Source organism: Oryzias melastigma, linkage group LG9 (assembly GCF_002922805.2).
Source record: "Oryzias melastigma strain HK-1 linkage group LG9, ASM292280v2, whole genome shotgun sequence".
Lineage (NCBI taxonomy): Eukaryota > Metazoa > Chordata > Actinopteri > Beloniformes > Adrianichthyidae > Oryzias > Oryzias melastigma.
In genome coordinates, this window is record NC_050520.1 from 20999334 (window position 1) to 21008459 (window position 9126).

Genomic DNA, 9126 nt, shown 5'->3' on the forward strand with positions numbered 1-9126 from the left:
CGACAAAAAAATCCCAAATTACAAGGAAGTGAACAGCTATGTCTATCCCGTTATAGAATCGTCCCTTATTTTAAATTCGTATATCATATATACATTTTTAAGTTAAATATATTTGCCTGCAATTGACTTGTATATTACCTTTTCATTTGAGCCAAAGGGCTTGAAGTCCAATTACAGTTCTTTAATATCTACCTTCACATCTTGCCAACCGGCAATCTGCAAATGAACGTTTTACTGAGTAAACTTTGTAAACCCCTTCCAAAATATTTGAAACCATTAAATAAAAAACCTTAAAAGCTCAGCAAAAGCGGCTATTAAACTATTTACTGTAACATAAATACATTTGATGTTTCCATTAAGAATACATTTTCTGTTCTTTTTTTTCAGAAGGAGGGAATCCTAAAATGTGCCTTTTGTGCAATATTAAATAAATGTCTTGGCTCTGAAGCAGCACAGTAGTAAGATTTACCCTTTATTTTATTTATTTATGTCTTTTTTTTTAATGATCCAAACTCAAAAGAAAACATTTTTTACAGTACTTTGATTTTTCTTTCTGTAAGTCTCTATACCAGTAAAATAAGTTATGGGCTTTATAATACAAATTTATGGGCTGTATATTAGACGTGTAAAATTGAAGAAAGTCTGTCCAATGTCTAATTTTGCCCCAGCATATTTAAAACACATGGCAGAACTCTCACCAAAGCACACAATGTGTTCCTTCCCCTCACTTAACTAAAGCTTCACTGAGCCCCTGGTGTACAGCAAAGTGCCCTGACAATCGGCTCAATGCCCCAGCCAATCACAGGGACACGTGACCTCCTAATCCCTCTCTGTGAGAAGGGTAAGAGAGTGTTGTCACTGTTGGTTTTGTGAATCAGCATCCAAAATCCCAAATGATTTGTCAAGAGGGAGAGGACTTGAGAGAATAAGAGAAACGAAAGCAGCGCAAAGCAGATTGGGTGTTGATGCGGACAAGGGGTTTAAAACTGTTTGTGTGTGTCAGGCGTGGGGGGGTGGGGGATAACAGAAAGAGGGAGAGTGAGAACATGCTTTGGTCCATGCACCGGTGTGTGCGTTTGCGTTCAGCGTGCGTGGATGTGTGTGTGTGTGCGCTTGTGAGGGGTCTCTGAGATTACAGAGCTTGGCTGACAGAGTCCTCTGTGTGTAATCGTGGGTCCACATGTGAGTGCTCACCTTCCTCTGAGCGGATTAACCTAACGCTAAATCCCAAGAGAGCAACAGGCCAGACAGGCCACACAGAACAACTTCATTGACGATGGTCAGAACGAGGAAGGCCGTGCCAAGGGATTTTGAAAATTAAAAAATACATTTTTAAAAGAAAGTAATAGGACAATATTTCATTCAAACTTTAAAAATATTAGTAATTCATTTAATTCAAACACACCTTTTTTGTTCTGTTAATTCATAGTAGAAAGCACTGAGTGACCTCATGAGTGCAGAGCGACTCAGTCAAGTTTATCCCCAATAAGAAAAGTACAAAGATAAAACTTTTTTTTTTCTCGAGTTTTTTGTTTAATAAATCAAAATTCAACTTTAAAAGCTTCCTAAATATTTTGGGGGTGCTCAGGAAATGTTACTTTCACAGCAGCTCTCAGTTTTACATGCAAATTTCAACTGTGGACCTTCTGTCTGCAGACTTTAGATACAATTTAAACAATTTCATCTCTAAATATGAAACCTGTGCAAGTTTCTTTTTTTTTTGGTTTTTAAAAAAATCTGTGCAGCAACAAGTTCAGGAATTTGCCACATGAGGCTGATGTTTGCTTTTAAAAATTAAATGTCACATTTTTAATAAATCAATGTCATCCAAAAAAATCATAAAGAAGAAAGTCCTGTTGAGCCATAATACGCCAAGCTTCCTCTAAAAATCTAAAGTAATTTGAATCTTTGGTCTGCGTGCAACTGATTGTGCACAAGTCTTTGGAAATTATATATATATATAGATAGATATTGTCAAGCTCCATTGATAGACAAGTTAAAAGTATTGCATCTCTATCTGCAGGAGATTTTATATATGCACCAAAAAAGTTGAAACTTCTTCACTTTTTCTTTGTTTTTCATTTCTTTAAGTCATTTCCCAAATATCCAGCTAATATTATAACACTGCACAGTTCCAGATTGGAGAAAAGCTGCATTTTTAAGTCATCAAGTGCAACTTTTTCAGGTGCTTTTCCTGAGCGCTCACAGACTAAAAGGAGGACGTGCTGTGTGATGTTGAGGAGCGCATGCAGCTCACTCTGTTCTGTGGCTTTGGGACTGTGCGCCTGCATGTGGACATGAAGGTCGCCCAGCATTCCCCTAAACACCGCACTAATCGCTCATAAATTAATACTGGATGTCACCTGGTGTTACATTACGGAGTGGCACCGGTCAACAGAGGTCACAACAAATCAATGCACGCACTTTTCTGCCTGCACTTTGTGGACGAGGCAGCGCGCATCTAACGGGATCGCTCTGAAAAACAATTAAACATGTGACGCTGAACACTTTTTCTTTCACCCCTTAAGTGGCAAGTATTTACTTACTTCTTTTTGCCTGAAATCGTCTCCAGCTGAAGAGAGTAGGGAAAAAAGAAACTAAAAAAAAAGAAAAAAAAAAGAAGAAGAAAAAGCGGTCCGCCAGCTGTTTTGGCCCGGCCGTTTGACAGGAAAGCTTGAAGCCGCCGCCGGAGGAGTTCGCTGAGGCGCACTTAAAATCCAGGAGCGCAACTTAGCAGAAGACGGTGCTGGGAGGACCAAAAAAAGTAACGTGCGTGCGTGATAGGAGTCTCTATAATGTCAGAGAAAACTACTCTCGTTCTCCCTCCCTCCTTCTCTTTCTCCCTCCCTCTCGTCGGTCTCTCCCCCCTCCTCTCTGATCGGACAGCAGTGAGGACGCTTCGCCCGCCTGTTCTGCTCGCGAGGTGCCGGTGCGCGCAGAGGGTCTCGTTGGAGCGGTGGAGGTGGAGGCGCAGGCGCTGCCAGTGAAGTGCCGCGCGTCTGGGGCTCGATGGTGATGTAGAGAGGCTGCTTCCGTTCCTTCCCACAATTCCACCCGATTGTTTCCCCAAATCTCTTCTTCTACCGGTGAAAGGAGCAATAATCGATCCCCTTCCATCCCACTTTTTTTTGACTCCTAAAAAGGGGCGGTCTCACTTTTCTTAACTCTAATAATGAACGGGGGCACACACGTCTTTAATCTGATCTCTTCAGCCCTAATAGAGAAGTCAAGTCAGAGCAGTTTACACGAGAACACAGCAAATGTCAAAAGTGTAATTACTGAACTCATGAGACTAATCTGCCTAAAACAGAATTCCCTAATTATTTATAAACTCTAACCAGTTGGGGAAAATAGAGTTAAGAATAAACTAATATGCGCAAAACAGCATTTTGATGTTCCCTCTAATTGCTGTATCCAGCGGCGGAGCTAGAACATTTTATGAGGGGCAGGAGGGGGCAAAAGACTTTGGAAGGGTGGCAGATGGCTACATCAAAAGCCATAATGCTAAAGACATATCTGGCACGTGATGAATGTTCAAGAATGTGTAAAAAAGTATATTTGAATGCACTGTAACCCTTGTGCTGTCCAAGATATGTTGATGTTGGGAGTGGGGTCATCTGGACCTCACAAGCAGCGGGCTGAAGTTTTTTTTTTCAGTGATTTTTGATTTTCACTGGTGTGTGTGGCGAACATGAAATCCTGTCTACCTTCATCCACGTTTGTCATAGGATGGATAACACGTCAATGTAAGGGTTGGGTCATCTGGACCCCATAAGGTAGCACAAGGCGTGGGGTATTAAATCTGGACTGTTGCCACCCAATACTTCTCAAAGTTGGAAGTAGTTTGGTGCGAAACATCCAAGCGGTGCAATTCTTGCAAAAATTGTTCCAGTTTTTTTTTTTTTTTTTTTCCATCACAGCTCTATTCCGATATATGAAAGAATTGGTGGCATTAAGTCCTGGGAGAACAGAAACAACTACAATTGATTTTCAAACGGTTCTCCTTGTTCTGAAAAGAATGCTACACATACGTCACAACCAAATCAAAGTCCTTAATTTGTCAACGTTTGACGTGCATTTTGTAGAGCCTTAAAACGGACTTAAAAACTAGTGATGCGAGAACACGAGAGTATTGAACACGTAAGCCAGAAACGTGCATACATGTACATTTATATAGACCTTTCATTGGAAGTGGACGCCCGTCTCTGAGCCCAGTGGGAATAAATCATAAAATCAAAAATCCAAGAAAAGCTTGTATTGATGATTTCCTATTCTTGTCAATAATAATACTAATATTGACTCAAAAATTGGGGGGCAAGTGGATGGGCAGTGGCCCCCCTTTGCCCTTCCTCTAGCTCCGCCCCTGGCTGTATCAATTAGGATGTCAAATTGACTAGAAATAAAACTTGCGGTTGAAGTGATATGCAAAAACCTCCTAGGACATGTGTGTGAATGCTCCCTGCTTTCTCCAGAGCATGTTCTCTCTCTTAGGAAAGTGGCTGCCAATCATCCTCCAGGACTTTGTTATCTCAGCCAGATAAGCCCTGATCCAGACAGTAAGCACCAGGGAATTACCAAGCCTTCATTCATCCAACTAAAAGATTTCAAAACATCCACTCTATTAGTGTGAAGATAACAATTAGAACAGCAAGTTTGCCACTTCAGATAAGACACAGAAAGGCCGAGCAGTGGCGTTCTCTGGAGAGATGTATCCCAGATAGAACTTGTAATACTAGAGTTTTATTAGGCTCATATAATGTAGATTCTCTATCATTTTGGAGATTTTAAGTGACTGCTGTGACTGAACACAATCAGGACTGATTCCAATCACAAGCACAAAGTCGTTGGTTTTGCCAAAATGAGTTGTTCACCCATACAGCCACCCAGACAGTAAGCCAACAAGTCATAGGAAATGGTAGGACAGCAGTTAATAAATAAATCAAACTGGCTAATCTGCTTGACGGGCGAACATTACAGCGTGTAACTGAAGTCGCTGGTGTCCAATGACTCTGGATACCACCTTCACATCACCTGACCCTTTAATCTTTAACAGCATTTCCTCTGGTACACAGGCCTTCTATGATAATCAATAAGGTGTAGTCTGTTTGACACCACAGGTTCGTGAAAGCAGCATGGCAGATATCAGTAAAACTAAGCGGGAGCCACTGTGAATCTCTCAGCATGTAGATTCTTCCCTCTCAGACCTCTTAGTGCGCTCGGCGGGTAACGGCGTTGACTCCGTCGCTGACATATTGACACAAACGGACGGTTTTAGCGATCGTACCACATTTCCCCTTCTTCTTCTCTTCGTACGCGTCTTTGCTCCCTACGCAGTCTGCCAGCAGTTCATGGGAGAGCTCCTCTCAGTGTTCACGAGGCTTCAGGTTGTCGTTCGCTGGCACCTGGGAAGAGAGGTAAAGCAGGGAGGTGTGAGGAGACAACGGATGAGCCTGCCAGTGAAATGGTTACTGTTTGCATGTGTGAACACTTGCATGCACTGAGCACTGTGTGTATACGTATGCACACTTCAGGATCGTATGAATTACAGAGGAAATAGAGATAAAGTGCGTTGTGAACTGAATACATTTAAATGGCAAGAAAAAAAATCATTCCACAAGGCGAAGCACTGAATCATGCATATTCATATGAGACTGCCTGACTTGTCTACTGGGATAACCTACAGTGAAAGCACACTTGCAGCTTTATTAAATGCACATACATTTAATATTATGTTTCTCCTGAGTGAATATCTTTGAGGAAAACCTGCATAAAGGAGAAAAATCTCAAATTATGGGCAGTTATGTGACTTTATTGAATTGAAAATGACTTTTTTGTGACAAGTATCTGGCGAAATTATTTCCCTCCAACTCTAACTGAAGAAAAGAGTTTCATTTTCAGGAGCGAGTGTGCTCAAGTGTGGGCTGCATCGACGTCTGAAGGAGGAAAAAGTTTTATTTTACAGCTAGACAGAATAATTATGCATTTACAACATGTCACAGTGTGTAAACACACACTGCGGACTATTGGGTAAATGCAATTTACCATGAGGTTTGGCGCACAAAGAGAACAGGGGTAACTGCAACTGGAGGTTAAGTCAAACAAATAAGTGCGGTTTGCTGATATTGATCTGGCTTGGATAGTTTTTTAAGGCCCTCCTGGCAGTCAGTTCACAGCATGTGTCTCTCACACCCCCTCACACACAAATGCGCACACAGACGCACAAACCCCAAACTCATCTATATCTGTACAGCATGGTTTGCCCCAGAATGTATGCGCGGCTTTAGTAGAGGAAAAGAAAAAAAAAAAAGAAAATGTGTCTCTGTTAAGCAACAGATAAACACAAACACATTTTCAGGGCAAACTGGAACGGCGCAGGCTCTGCGCAATCTGTTGTCAATCAAGCTCACGTGAAAACACAATCTGCCTGTCACAGTAGATGATGTTGTCAAGCACCCTGTCACACCGCTCCTGAGAATTAGCCAGCGAACACAGAAACACCACAAGACACAAGTATGTTTTTGTTGTGTCGCGGTTGCGTCTGAGGATGCTCCCAGCTTTATCTGGTATTTACCGATTTCAGTCATTCTTCCTGCCTTAGCTCCCTAATGAATTTAGGAGGCGTTTGGAGTTTTGCAGTTAGATTGATGCTACAATGATGCGACAAGCAACGCCTTCACAGTAGGGACAAAGAAGACCCGCAGGCCGTCGTAACTGACAGACTCAGCTGGAATGCTATAGGTTTAAATTTGCTTATCTGCATGGTGTTGTGTACTTTCTAACTCATGCACATTTAAAGGCCATGTCCTGTCCAAGTGTTTTCATAATTTAGCATCTTGATAAATTATTATGGAAATAGTTTGATTTCTTCCTAGCTGTTTTAGGGCTAAAATGATGAAATTTAAAAATACATTTTTTTCACCTCAGCAACATTCTAGCAAAAATATTTTTATTACAGTAAAAAAATAAGAACTACATCCCTGCCAAACTGCTTTTAATCTCTGAACCTGCTTTCCATGCATCAATTTATGATCGGAGTCTAGGCATTGAAAAGGCTCACAATGAAACTCAGAGCTCGGTATCAGTAGTAATTATATAGCAGAATTGTAGCACTCCAGTCTAATTAGGAGAAGGAAGGTGAGAAGGATCTGCAATCATTAATTTAGATCATGCAACTTCATCTTAATTTATCAAAGAATGCTGCTTGTGACTATGCTAGTGTATCTATGTGCCCATGATGTATTCTAATATTTAAAAAGCTGAAAGGAGTTTTTACCTGTTGAGTCATTTTCTTGAAAAATTAGATTAAAAAAAAAAAAACAAAAAAAAAACTTGAATTTAAAAAACTATTCAAAATAAATAAATGAACAGGATTTTTAAACAGGTTATACAAGTATGTGCCCATTAGACTACTGTAGTTCCACCACAATAAAGCATTTTTAAACCAATATATATTGTCATAAAATGGTAAAATAATTTTAAAAATATGCCATTTTTAGGTTTCTTTTCTACATGATTATTATTTTTATTTGTTTCTTACTCTAAATAAAAGAAACAAAAGTTTAGTTTTTATGTCATCACCTGTTCTTTTCAAGAAATAGCTTTTTCCTTCCCAGCTCAATCATTAAAATTGCCCTGAAAACACATTTTTCTTGCTACTTTTGCAGCAATCTTAATCACTTATAACAAGTCTCACACTACAAAACTGCGCCGCTGCCCCTAAAACGATCCACCACCAGGACCACAACAGCAGACAGGACATGTGACTTGGCCATTTTGTGCTTACTCGACAATACACCTTTCCTAAATTATGAATGAAAAGCAAGCTGAACAACAAGCCGTCTTTTGTCCCGGCTGATACTGTGGCTACGTCATGAGAAACCGTGCACACTGACTTACAAAAAAACTCAACTTTTCTGTGCCAATCACACAAAGAGTCTTAAACTGAAAATAATTATCTCAATAAAATGTAATTAGAAAAAAAATGTTTTTTTTTTTTTTTTATTAACTCTGAAAATGATATACTGTATTATTTTGAAAATGTATTAACCCATACTTAACAATTCTTATCAATGTGCTATCTGCTACAGTATAGTCACATACTGTACATAGTTGCTGCAATTAAGTATGCTGCCTGCAGGGGAGGTCTGCACCCTTCTTAGCACAAAACAAAGAAGTTTAACACATTCCTTAAGTAGAAGGATTCCACATGCAAAGTCTCATCGGGAGCTTTAAATCATTAGGATGACGAGTATTTTGATATTCTTGTTCATCTATATTCATTTAAAGAAAGAAAATGTTAAACAAAAGTTAAATACTTGTCTGTATAAGCTGTACGTTGTCACTTTAATTATTTTTGTTTTAAATTACCTCCTTTTTTCTTTTATTCGTGGTACTAATGCCCCCATTTCCAGTGTATTCCAGATGAATAGCCAGTGTAACTGCCGTGCTTTCTGTCTGTATATCAAGGGCAAAACGTTCTCTCAGTCTCCACTAGATTGGTTTAAGAGGGGAAAAAAGAAACTCACTTTCAGCTAATGATTTTTCCTTCTTTTGAATAGCTGGAGAGTAATTCCCTAACTGTTCCAACACAGGCACAGTTATTTCATTGTTCTTGCAGCCCTTTCTCTAATTGTGGCCATAAAGGGGAGATCCCAGTGTTTTCTTTTCTTTTTTCTCTTCTTTTCTTCTGTTTTCTTTTCTTTTTCCTTGGCTTAGTTAACAAGATTCCCACCAGTATTTCAGTGTCAAAAAACGCCGTCTGAGACCATACCACTAAGAAACACAGTCCATCATACATCTAAAAAAGAGGAATTAGATGTTACAGCTTAGAAAGAGTCTACAGCTGAAATTTTACACAATCTGAACCTTAAAAATCATTTTTTTTGTAGGTCAACCAAAACACCTTTGACCTATGGGACGGGGTTGCTCTGTCTTTGTCCTTTGCAGTCTGGATTTGAGACTTAACCATTTTTAAAAGTCAAGGTCTACACATGCTACCATAACCCTAATCTTGCTTGAGGAGAACTGAGTTATGCAGACTTTGTAAATCATTGCAACGTCTAGTGACGCTGAGAGGAATGCCTGAATTCAAGGATTACTGCAGAATGTTTATTTGCTACAAAATAA

The 9126-nt window shown here is 39.7% G+C and overlaps 1 protein-coding gene across 9 annotated transcripts in view; it reads right to left on the minus strand.

Moving 5' to 3' along the window:
* mef2cb (myocyte enhancer factor 2cb) overlaps positions 1 to 9126 on the minus strand; it is a 67351-nt gene that overhangs the window by 53196 nt on the left and 5029 nt on the right. For 3 of the 9 annotated variants that reach the window (XM_024276304.2, XM_036213577.1, XM_036213578.1), the window contains exon 1: positions 2547 to 3583. The gene's annotated coding sequence lies outside the window, so the exon portion shown is untranslated. Of the gene's footprint in view, positions 1 to 2546; positions 3584 to 5284; positions 5403 to 9126 lie in introns of those variants that run through there. The other 6 variants (XM_024276300.2, XM_024276298.2, XM_024276303.2 and 3 more) reach the window with 4 other exon arrangements.